Source organism: Fistularia commersonii, chromosome 30 (assembly GCF_037954325.1).
Source record: "Fistularia commersonii isolate RoL2024-O1a breed Wild chromosome 30, RoL_Fcom_v1.0, whole genome shotgun sequence".
Taxonomy (NCBI): domain Eukaryota; kingdom Metazoa; phylum Chordata; class Actinopteri; order Syngnathiformes; family Fistulariidae; genus Fistularia; species Fistularia commersonii.
In genome coordinates, this window is record NC_141313.1 from 5,921,411 (window position 1) to 5,934,289 (window position 12,879).

Consider the following 12,879-nt stretch of genomic DNA (forward strand, 5'->3'; position numbering starts at 1 on the left):
CATACCCCTCCCAAAAAAGGAAAAAAAAACAAAACACTCAGACTCACTTGCACACGCTAGTAAACAAATCAGTGTAATCCTCCGAGGGCAAAATAGGACACATTTCAATTAAAGCTTATGAGCAAAAAAACGGCATAAATTCAATGAAAGGGAATCCATCTCTGCTTGTTGATTTGGAACACACAAGAGGAGGATTTATGTGGTTAGAGAATGAGCGGGCCGCGATTTGTACCGAGCTGTGAGTCACACGTTCAGAAGTCAAGCTGATTGTCTTCTGAAGATCCACAGGCTCTATTTCCCAGCATTCGCCTTAGGCCAGTCCTCCTCCCCCCTCAAACACACAGACACATACACACACACACACGCTTGAAAATAAACTTTATCATGCGCAACCATTTGCATAAACAGACATCCAGCCAAGTAGTGTGCAAACACACAAAGGCACGCTCACTATGGCATGCACAGACACAGGTACACACTCACACACACGTGTGCAGATGTGTGGTCAAGAGCTCCCGTTTTCCCACCAGCTCAAACCTGTGGGAAAATCTTTGCCAGTCAGTAATTGATTCCACCCTGCCAGCTCCATTAGTTTATCTGTCTCTCTTTCTTTCTTTCTTTCTTTCTTTCTTTCTTTCTTTCTTTCTTTCTTTCTTTCTTTCTTTCTTTCTTTCTTTCTTTCTTTCTTTCACTCACCCACTAACTGAACTGTGATCAGTGTTTTTGCAATAAGTGGTGAATCCAGTGATGGATCTCTAAACATATATCTCAAATTACCCCAATGAACAGCACCAGAGTGAACAAGGGAAGAGGTTTATTAGCTGAAAACTGTCATTTTGGTTTTCATGTTTGTTTGTTGCTAGAAAATTTTGAAAAACGCTTTGTAAACTCAAAATAGTTGCTTGGTGTACCATTATTCTTTTATAACAGTCTTAGGCCCAAAGATTTTCTGTTTTTATTGAAGCTGCTTTCCATTTTATGTTACCAGCCATTATTTTCCACACTCATAATCACAAACATGTCAGAAAGGAAGGACAGGAAGCAGCTCATTACAAAGGTATATATTTAATTGAGGTCTCGCTAATTAAATAAGGTATTACAATCATCATTATATAAAGAAAAACAAACTAATTACACTGGGGTATAATGAAGACAAAGTCTAAGACAGAAGAAAAATATAGATCTAATCTTGAAGGTGTAAAGCTGTACTGTTGTCCTATAGAAGTCACACATTATAGTTTACAAATTTAAGACTTTTACCCAAAAAAAAAAAAAAAAAAAAAGTTTTTTCGGAAGATCAGTTTGAGTACCAGGAATGAAGATTCTGAGTCTGGATCTAAATAGTAATTTAGGGTTTTCATGATATCCTAATTTTCTAAAGCTTTTGGCTGTGCTCAACATTAATTATCAATTCAACATATGTACAGTTCATCAGCCAGATATCTGAGGGTGATATGGGGTATTACATACGGTGAACATAGAAAGTTTGTAAAATGGGACTTGTCAGGGAGAGCGGCAGACGAATTCCGATCTAAAAATGATCTCTTTCTTTCTTTGTGCCTGAATTTTTATCTTTTCCCCTTGAACTTCTCAATTTCATTTTTTTCATTTGTTTCATTATATTTATAATTTTTATCAACTCCGTCCAGTTGAGCTCGGAGATATTGTGGAGTACGAGCGCTTTCTAGTTGCATTCTCAGTATCGGCCAGCAGAGGGGGACTACACCAGATCTTTATCATCAGGGAAAGTTTTTACTTTATTACCTCAATAAATATTTTCTTAATAGATTTGTTGTTCAGATCTTTCAAGGCGCTTTTAGGGTGAAAAAAGACAAAGCTTTGGGTGCGGCTATCTTGACTGACACATCACTGCCCTCGCCGACCTGTCTGGGTCTGGGCCTGGGGAACGAGTGACATGAGCGCACATTAGCAAGTGACATGGAGAATAGCCCCACAGCGCACCGACGCATAGGCACGCACACACTCTTTCTTATCATCTCTGTTCCAACCCCTCCCTTTTATTATCACACAGCCCAAGGCCCAGCAGCACCCATTCTGGCTTTCATTCAGCACTTCCTATCCCCAATGAACGGCCATTTGCTATTCAGCTCACCACTATCAATTAAAATCATCACCATTATTACCACGACTCCTCCACTTCAAAGGCCACATCAAGCCATCTCATCGGGGAGAACTTTCACATGGGATGAAGGATTATTTTGTTTTCGTGGACAAAAAAAGCAAACGACAAAGATAACTGTTCACTTTGACATGAATTTTCCTTCCAAAATGAGTTATCTTCCATTTCAAACATATGACGCCCCATTCCTTCGAAGTAATTGCTAATGTACTGATGGAACTTGCTACTTGTTACTTCATATTGTGTCTGGAAAAAAATGGTTTTTAAAATTAGGATATTATTCATTCTGCAAAGGTTTGTTTCATAAAAAGTATTCTGAAAAGATTTTTCCAATAATTCGAGGACGTGCAGAATGAAGACCCGGGGGACGTGACATGAAAATGCCTGTATCTCTGATAACGCCATCATTTATTGCACAGATTATCTCTTGTTTCTATTCTTTTCATGCATGCTTTTCAATGTTTGTCATTATGGAGCAGGATTTCATAAATTAGATTATTTATAATTCTTCTAATCATTAAACCCTTGCTCTCTTACTTTGTTGTCTGAAAAGTTGAAATTACTTATTTGTGCATGTAGTCTGTCTTTGTGTGTGTGTGTGTGTATGTGTGTGTGTGTGTGTGTGTGTGTGTGTGTGTGTGTGTGTGTGTGTGTGTGTGTGTGTGTGTGTGTGTGTGTGTGTGCGCGCGCGCACGCGCATGAGTACGTGTGCTCAGGGCACTGGAGCTCAATATGATGGTCACTCATCTGCATGTGATTGTTAACCATATAGCCGTTAAGACATGTGTATTCACGTGTGTGTGTATGCTTGTGACCTAGGTGGTGTGGGGTGCGTAAGGGGTGGGTGGGTAATTATGTCAATTACACTGCTGTCATGGCGAGGTTACACACTCACACACCCACGCACACACACAAGGCAGCCTGTGCTCTCCAATTGTTAGCTGTGAAATATTAATCACAGTCAGCTGCCACCCTGACAAGGAAGGGATGCGGACCATGAATCTGTCCATGCCCCCCACCAACACACACACACAGAACTGCCTAGTGCTAACATCTATGAATTCACATGCATATCAGTAACAGGTTCTTCACCACGCACACATTCACCCCCCTCCCTGTTTCTTATCTCGGCTCCTCTCGCCTGGGCATCTGTGTGTCTGAGGGTCCCAGCTGTCTTGGGGATTACAGCAATCGAAGGGTGATGCGTGAGGGTGGTGTGCTCATTGACCTGAGCTTATTATGAACGTAAGGAGAATGAAGACATAATCTATTCCAGCATTGTAGCCTAACAAGTACAAGGTTGGTGCAGACCCTAAAATGGCAGTTTCAGGACTGCAGCCCCTCGGGCACATTTCCAGGACTCTGTTTCTTCCATTGAATTATGACTACGGGGTGTGCAGGGAAGATGGGAAGATGCTAACCCTAGCATTGATTCATGCATATTTTGGCCAAATCAAAATGTTTTCCTACACTTAAAAATGGATTTGCTTGTCATAACTTGTGTCAATCCTCATAAGTTTAGTTGCGCAGAATATAATGTATGTATGGGAAGCATTACTGATATTCTGAGACTTTGCAGCCATTTCTTATAGTCACCGACTCTTCCTCGTACACAGTCACTAACTTATTTCTAATCCAGAGATGTGGAAACATCCTCAGGCTAGAAAGCATAGCATAATTCTCTTAATATAATTTGATTAGTTCTTGATTTCTTACCAACAACAATGGGAAAATACAGTTACACACATGTTCCTAACATTTCTACACAAAATTTCTGAGTGCGTTTTCACCCAGAGTAGGTCAAGAGCTCAGAGGCAAACAGTTAAATGTGTTGCAAGAACTGCTCTGACTAAACTGTGCAGTGTCACAGAAATGAATAATGAAAAGAAAAAGAAATGAAAAAAACCCAAACATATTTACAGTTCCTACATCAAATCAGAATAAACATTTGAGGGTGCTGGGAATTCTTTTAAAGCTTCAACAGAAAGAGTTGGAACACATGGTATTCATCACATATTGAAGTGGGCGAACATTGAACAAAATATGACCACATCTTTTGTGAATGTCACTAATTATTGATCAGGTTTCATCACCATGGGCCATCATAAAAAAAGTAAAAGCTGTGAGAGGTCTTTTAAAACTAATTTGTTTCTAATGACCAGTGTACTGTTAAAAAAAGCCTTTCTGTCTAAGAGATAATCACACAACTTTTAATTTAGAATGCCAGTTAACATTTCCCTTACAAATACATGTACTCTGTTCTTTCTCTCAATGTTTTGTAAGGCAGTGATTTGTTCAATTATTAATTTTAATCCCATTGTATCAGCCAAAACCATCCAGCTCCATACCCTCATCTAAATTTGGAGGCAATGGGAGATTGGTTGACTGGTTCCACCCATTTCTTAAATATTCATCCATGTTTTTTACTCGATGTATTGAAAATTTAAAAATGTTTTGCAGTTCCATATTGATATTGTATTAATATGTTTGATAGCCGGTATGAGCACCTTCCATCAAAGATGGTGTCACGAATGGTGACACTAAGTCCAGAAGACAAAAGATTGTTGGAATGGGTGAATGTAATCCAGTGCGACAAAACTGCATGGTTTGGGAGCACTTTCTAAGTGGAGACTATTTACCATTTACTTTTATCACTCCTAAAATGTATATAATTAAAAGCAAATTACTGGGTTGGGTCTCAGTTGATAAGGAGTTGAAAACAGAAATGACTTAATTTTTAACTCACTGCCAAGAGAAGAGTGACAGAAACAGAATTTCTCTTTTGTGTTCCTAAAAATTGGCGTTAATACTGCATGTGACTTCCTGTCACCTCAAAAGATACAAGATTATTTTGAAAATGGCTAGCAGCAATATTAATGTTATGTAGCGAACGTGTCGAAGTGCCCGGGATACCGACTGATCTCTCTTGAAATGGTATGGCAACTACTTTAGGTGACTATGACTGCTCTGCCAGAAAAATACGCAGAGAACGTGGCAGTTACAGTTCCCCCTCATACCCACTGTCACAGTGTGTGACATGGGAACAACCAGGGCTGGTTTAAATCACAGGCCTAACCACTGGGCCGCTCAGCCAGGGGCTCCCGGATACTTGGCATTCCTACACTGACGGGGACTGTGAGAAATATTCCTTGGTCTTAAAAGGCTGGAACAAACGGATGCTCTGTGTGTGTGTGGTGTGTGTGTGTGTGTGTTCGTATGCCAGCCCAAACTGATATTATTTGATAACTGTGTGTATGTGCGAATGCATTGCTTTGTCCATTTGTCCAAGTGTTAAGCACTGCCTCAGTTATGATGCCTGTTAAACCCCCTGTTTCTACGATGATGTGTTAAAGGTGGCTAATTCATCTTAAAGCAGCTATATTAATTGGGTGAATGTTCTCTTTTTTTAACTGTTATACAGTTTAGACTGTGGGAAGTTGCTTTATTTCACTTACAAATCACAAATTGATTAGCACCAGCAGTCAGTCATAGGCATTTGCAATGCCTTCATACAATCATTAAAACCCAGGACTCCGAGGGAAGAACACAAGATCTATGTTTTCATGTATTTACTTACATAATTGATATGAAGTATGACATAGAAAGTTAAAAGAGAGATAGCCGACGCTCGCTCAACTTTACCCCATCCTCGATCTTCTTGCTGTTGGTTCTTTGTGCTTCAACAGCCTTATAATTTCAGTCTTTCACAGATGATCTGCTGCATATTAATGGTTGTCTTTTGTTGTCGGTGTCCTACTTTTAACAGATGACTCACAACGCCATTCCCGTGTTATAATGCTGAGAACACCGCTTGCTGTCATTGGTAGGGAAAGAGAGAGGTGTTACTGATGCCAGTTGGTTGATGATGTGCTCTTTTGCACAGAAAGATCTTACTGCAGCTTTCAAGTTTCTCATTGGAAGTACCAAGAACGGCCATTGTATTCATGGAATTTTTTTGTCTTGAGACGCATATTTTTGGTTTCGGAAAGATTATTAAAAAATACATCATGCTCCTATTAGTATAATTATCATTCACAACCAGCGGCTCCAGGCCCACCCACTTAGTCATTGGTGCCCACCCTGGACATACCAACATCCCCAAAATCGGACCTAATTATTGTAATGGATGATGCTTCTATGGACTTCTTCAAGTAACAACATTTGGTTGTCAGAGGAGAGACCTAAATATATTTGTCCAGGCCGGCTGAATGGCCCCAGTAGTTGGCTAGGTTTTCATGATGTCAAACAATTAGACAGTGGTAAGTCAGTGTGCCACATCCACTGGAATCAGATTCATCCAATTGAATGTTCAAAAAATGATTAATCACCAACAGTGTGGTTACTCTGGTGCGGTTGCCAAGAATGGTGTCCAGTTTAATCCCTGCTGAGATCTTCTGAAGATATATCTGATTCACTTGTTTTTCTATGAGTGAATGTTCTTAAGAGACAAAGAAATTGGGCTTTTTAAATGCCTCTCAAAAGGGGTAAATGGTCAAGATTATAGTTTGTTTAATTGCTTGCGCTGATCTTATTGGTCTTTGTCAAAATATTTACTTGAGCATCATACTGGGTTGCAAAGTATCTTGAAAGGCAGTTGGATTGAAGAGAAATGAAATAATCCATCAAGCCAGTTTTCAAGATATAGATCTGAGCTGTACTAAAATTGAAAAAAGTGTTGATTTTTGATGTGATGACAGCGAGAAACTTCAGAAGGTGAGACTGAAGCAGCAGCTAAAGAGCATTTCATCGTCACTTGACGAGCAATGACGGCGGCAAAGGTCTCGCTCAGTGGACTGCTGTCGGCGTTTAGTGGTTCTGTGGGAGATACCATCTCTAGTATCAGGTTGAGGTATAAGTGCTCAAGAAGACCAAGTCATGGGTGCAGAATTGAGACATGTTCATATTTGCCACGTTTGTTACAAACAATAGCAGATAATCTGTATAGTTTGAATCCAAAGTATCTATACAACATTTTTAGAGTAATATCAAAACACTACTTAATAAGTGGAATGTATTGTTACATATGTGTCAATCCTAATCCTTATGTGATCCTTGTAGTACAGGTAGATGAATTCATAGACAACTGACAATATTTGTGTTTTTTCTGTGTCTACCTTAAGGCACCAAGTCCTGATCCAATTGTCTCATTGCTTGCTGTGTGAATCACTGGGGCATGAACGGGATTAAATGGAAGGGGTTTGATCAGAAATCTCTACCTTCATCCTTTCACATTTCTTCACAACTCTCACACCGAGAATAAGCTGTGTATGTGTCTGTTTGTGTATACAAATGCATTTGACCAGTTCTGGATAACTTAGTGGATCTTTAATCATTGTGGATGTCTTCCCATTGATGCCTAATCGTTCACTGTTATGGGCTGGGGGGTAGGTGGCTCACTTGGGGCCTGACAGCTGATTATGCCTACTTTCCCATGCTGTGATAGGTTAAAGGTCATGGTGCAGCTACTGGCGCAGTTGTTGCGACCCCTCGCACACAAGGCCTCTCCTGTCCACATTACTGTTTGCATGCAGTTGAAACAGGAGAGGCAATGAGGGGCCTGTGTGTGTGCGTCAACGTAGTACAACAATAACTTGCTGAAAGAGGACCTCTGCTTCTACGTGTGTGTGTGTGTGTGTGTGTGTGTGTGTGTGTGTGTGTGTGTGTGTGTGTGTGTGTGTGTGTGTGTGTGTGTGTGTGTGTGTGTGTGTGTGTGTGTGTGTGTGTGGGCAGGCGAGCGGGCATGCACGGCAATTGGTACCCTCAGTAACCATGAAAATGGCCTTGTGAGGCTCTGGGAGGCCTCCTGTTTGTTTAAACTGAATGATTTTGTGTGTGTGTGTGCATGTGTGTGTGCATGTGTGCTCACGTGCATTTGAGCATGCTGTGACCACTTTCCCCACCTTTGCCTCTTTGAACTGTTGGCATTCAGAATTCAAAGCTTCCTCCTTTTCTTCTGGATGAAAATACACAGAACTTCATTTGTTTTTCTTACCAGCCTTGTTTAGGTGTCTGTATCTCCAATCCTGCGGCAACAAAAACTATTTTGAACCTTGAAGTTCAAAAACACATGTCAAACTCCAACTTGACACGGAGCACTTGAACTCTTTTCACATCTCCTTCCGCTCTGCTGAGGGAAAAGAAAACTTGAAACAAATGGAGGTGAGGGTAGATAATCAGGGCAGGTGCAGGTGAGATTTCATTATTGGCACTGAGTTACTAGCCAGGTGGAAGCCACTATGTCATGAAAAGTGATGAGTTTTACGTCCTACTGTGTATTTAAGCTCTCTTGGCACCCAGGAAGGCAGCGTCTGTGGAACATTTAATGTACCCACACACCCAACCCAAAGGGAAAATCGACTCTACTAAAAAGTCTGCAGTGACTGCATGTCAGATCTTGAACTTTCTTTTGAACTGACAAAAAAACAATCCAGGACAGGACTCTCATACAAAACATATTGCCGCAGGTTATTAAACTAAACATGTTTTATTACCCTTAGCCTCCCTCGCCTCCCCCTCTTTGATACCACAATAATAAATAAAACCTCATGAGCACGAGGAGTTAAATGAGAGCTTTATCAATTTATCAAAACCTGTCTCTGAAAGACTGGTGGCTTTTCGCTACTAAGCCATGCAAACGTCAAGCTTGATATGTGCAAAACAGGTTGATTGTGAACATGTCAGGAGCGAGCTTCAGAGAGGCATTCAGGCCTAATTCTCAATGCCTCCGTGTTAAACTGTGTTGGAATCCTGCAGTGTTTAACTCTGATCTGGAGGATTTTGTCCGCCAAAGCACACCAGTGCTGCAGGTGTTACCTGATAAGACCTGGGATTCACACAGATAATGAGAAAGTGAACGAGGGGGAGGTTCTTCTGCAGAGAACAAGCTGCTCTTGGTGACAGGAGAAAACATTACAGCAAGCAAACAAAGTTGCAACGTGACTGGTTTTCTTGAATTTGGCTTGTGCCATGTTGGGCTGTGGCGGAGGGTTAATTGCCTGCGGTCGTGAGACTTCAAATAAAATTTTAAATAGAGACATGAAAAAACTGAGATGTAAACTTTTTTAAAGAAAAAGTTCAGTCAAAACACTAAACAATACTTGCCATTACTTTTTCTCTGCTATGCAAGTAAAATATATTAAAAAAGTTTTTGAGCTAACAAAACAATGTCTTAGTATTCAAAGTGTGCTTAAAATATCTTTTCATCCATAACCAGTTGGGCAGTAAGTAAAAATTTATCAAAATCATTTTTAGATATTCCATTTAATAGGTCATCATTGTTCACCTCTTGAATGGTAATCAAACAACTGTCCAGTCATAACTGATAAGAGGTTGAAGGCCAGTGGATGGTGGTGCTGGTCTAGCAAATATTAGCACACTCAGGTTCAGGCCTTTCAGAGTGGCGTATCTGGGATGTGTCAATGGAGGGAGCTGCTAAGTTTATACTGGAGTTGGTGAATCCAAGGCAGGATCACCGACTCCCAGGTTGTTTAGCATGTAACATCTGCAGAGGCAGCCTGCAAAGGGTGATGAGCAATAATTTACATCACTAAACTAGTTTTACATTTTCACATCAAATTAAAGTCAGAAAGTTTATTAGCTTTGCTACTCAGTTAGTTTATGTAATCTATAACGAATAGTAAAAATTACTGTGATGGGTTTACAGAACGTGTTAGACACATGGTAATTGATCAGGGTGAAGTGAGAATGCTCAATAAAAGCCCCCCGATGACCAAAGTCATAATATCACAACAATATCACAACAATAGCACTTTCAACTTGCAAAATACATATTTTATTGCCTGTTTATATATTGTATAGTTATTTTACTGCCTATCTGTATATTTTATATATATTTTCTATTTTGTACAGTTTTATATTTGTATTGTCTTCCCAGGACTACAGATGGAAATTAGCTATGAGCTACAATCCGGTACAAACATCTCTGCCTCTGTGCTTGATGTAATTGTACACTGTCTTAATAAACTTCTAAACAAACAAACAAAAACAGATATGCCAGATTTTTCTTTAATAATAAGTGAACGGAATAAAGGGAACTCATGACATTATGCAAGGCAGGTAAAGACAGAGAGGGAAAGAGGGGAAAGTAAAAGTGATAGTAACATGAAACAAAAGAGTGCAATATGAGCGAACTGAAATGAGAAGAAAGGACCTAAAACTTCAGGGCATCTTTGCTGTCCTTTTAAAAAGTGTATTGTGTAGAATAATGCAATGTTATGACAGTGACATAGTCCATCTCTCCCTCCTTCCCACAGGTTTGCAGGGGTGAGTCAGATGGCGGGGAAAACAAAGCGGCAGGCATGAACCTGCGAGGATTACACTCTCATCTTGTGGAAACTAGACACCGCGACCGGAGCTACTGCCGCCTGTTCAGTGACAACATCCACTGGACTACTGTCTGGCCGACTGTGAGTGTGTTTGTTTGAGAGCAAGCCTCCAGTGTGTAATTTCTCTCTATTTTCTTGCTGAAAACCAAAGGAACCCGAATGAACCAAGGTAAATAAAATGGTATTTTCCAATAAACATTTTGTCCATTTTAAGCTCCTTTTTTTCAGTGACACATGTGGCTCAGACTGCTGATATTTACAGGACAACTGACCAGAGCAATCATAGTACTGTTTGGGAATTTAGCCCCAAATACAGTCTTTCTTTATGTGGCATTTGATAATCCTCTACACGGATCAGTGTTACATGTTTTCCCAAAGTAAGTACCAGTTTTATTTTCCTACAGTTTAGAGTATTTTCATTATAAATCCCCCCTTAGACATATTTTTGGCATTTAAGACTCCTGTGGATGAAATATAGTGTAATATGGGTTTTCCACAAAATCCTTGTGGTTCGGAATTCTTGAATTTGATTTTTTTTTTTCTCCCTCCATACAAAATTCGGAATCGGAGAGTCTTCTATATCTTTCCTTTCAACTTTCCATTGTGTTTCTGAGATTCTACAGATCTTGTTGGGAGTACTTTAAAGCAGAAACTTCTTTTTTTTAACTAAAGTATATGCAACATTCATTTCAAACTGTTCTCAAAATCTGGTACACTGATGTTGAGTCACAAAGCCATAATGACATCATGCTGAAGGTAGAAGATGGACATCTGTTTGTCTGACAACTCTAAATTTCAGCTCTGTATATTAAAATTATATAGAGTAAAAAAGACAGTACATGTTTTTGTTGTTAACTTTTCTTTCCCCCTTTGAAAGTATGCCAAAAATACACTTGGTGGGGAAACATCATAGCTGTGTTGTCATAGATACAATAACTGTGACCAGAGGCAAAGCAGTCTTCCGAATCCACAGCTTGATATTTTGTTCAAAACACGCAGTTCGTGAGTCAAACGAGAAAAGCGGTTGGAAATGGCAAGAGAACAGTGGCCCCGGTCGTGTTGTAAACTTGCAAGTCATATTTTGGCAAAGTTGCGTGACATTTTATGTAGAATCCGCAGTTTCACACCCAAAACAAATACTGTTTTCTCTCTTCAAAAGTGACTGTACTTACTTTCCCCTTATGTCTCCTTTCCTGCTAATATACAAGTGCCATCTTATCAATCTCAGATGGCACTTGAATGTTTTCAACCTTTTCTTTCTGTTTTTAAGCGTATGTCTCGATTTGGCAAATACATCAATCCCCACAATTGAGTAATAAACATGAAAGTGTAGGAAACAGGACAAAAATATAAACAAAGCTGTGTTGTCATGTTTGAGTACTCCTTGATGTTTGTAGAATCATTCAAGCACAAGGTGTATTTTGACCATTTTGATTATTCAGAATAAATCCATCACAATTCCATATCCCAACGTTTTACGTATTTTGGAGCAGAAGTCTCTGGGTTCAGACTTTTGTGAAAACTTGTTGTGAAGAACAGCAAATTGGTGCTTTGCCCCCCCCACCCCCACATCTGGGGTGCACGTCCCCTGTCGCCAGCGAATGAGAAGACAACAATAGCGAGAAAGACCAACATCTAATTTTTTTCAGAGCCTCCCTGAAGGAGAGTAAACCTCTGGCACTAACTTTCTCAGGTTTCCTGGTTTCGCAGAGGCTAAAATAACCGAGCCCCCAAAAATAGCTGAATAAACTGTGAGACAGCAGCTCGGCAGAGTTTGCAGATCAACATGGAGCGGGGCTTTCCGTGGTGGTTTGCAAAGTGGACACACAAGTGCACACATACCAGTTCTCTGTGTGCATTAGGGTCACGCTTGTCTTATGTAAAACACAGCTCTGTGAGAGCCTGGGGCCAATTTCCTCTGATGTTCATTTGTGCTGAAGTAAAGCAATATGTGTGTTTTCAGAAGTCTCTGTGACAGCTCTGGAGTGTGTGGTACGTGTGTATGTGTGTGTGGGAGTGTGTGTGTGTCTGTCTGTCTGTGTGTTTTGTTTTCAGAGAAGGCAGCAATTAGACGGCGTTGGTTTATCGAGGTTCACCTCGGCGGAAAGCTTTCCTCATATGTTCTTGTAGTCCTTTGGAGTTTGGACTATTTTTGTGGTTTATACATATATATATATATATATATATATATATATATATATATATATATATATATATGTGTGTGTGTGTGTGTGTGTGTGTGAGAGTATGTTTGTGTGTGTCCCCTGTACAGACTATGCACTCCTCTGTCCCCCTGTCTCCTCCTCTCAGCCAGTGAGTCTGGGACCCGAAGGAAAAGGCCAATTATAAAAAAAAAAAACCTCTCTCCATCTTTGTTCTGTGGGCATAAACCAC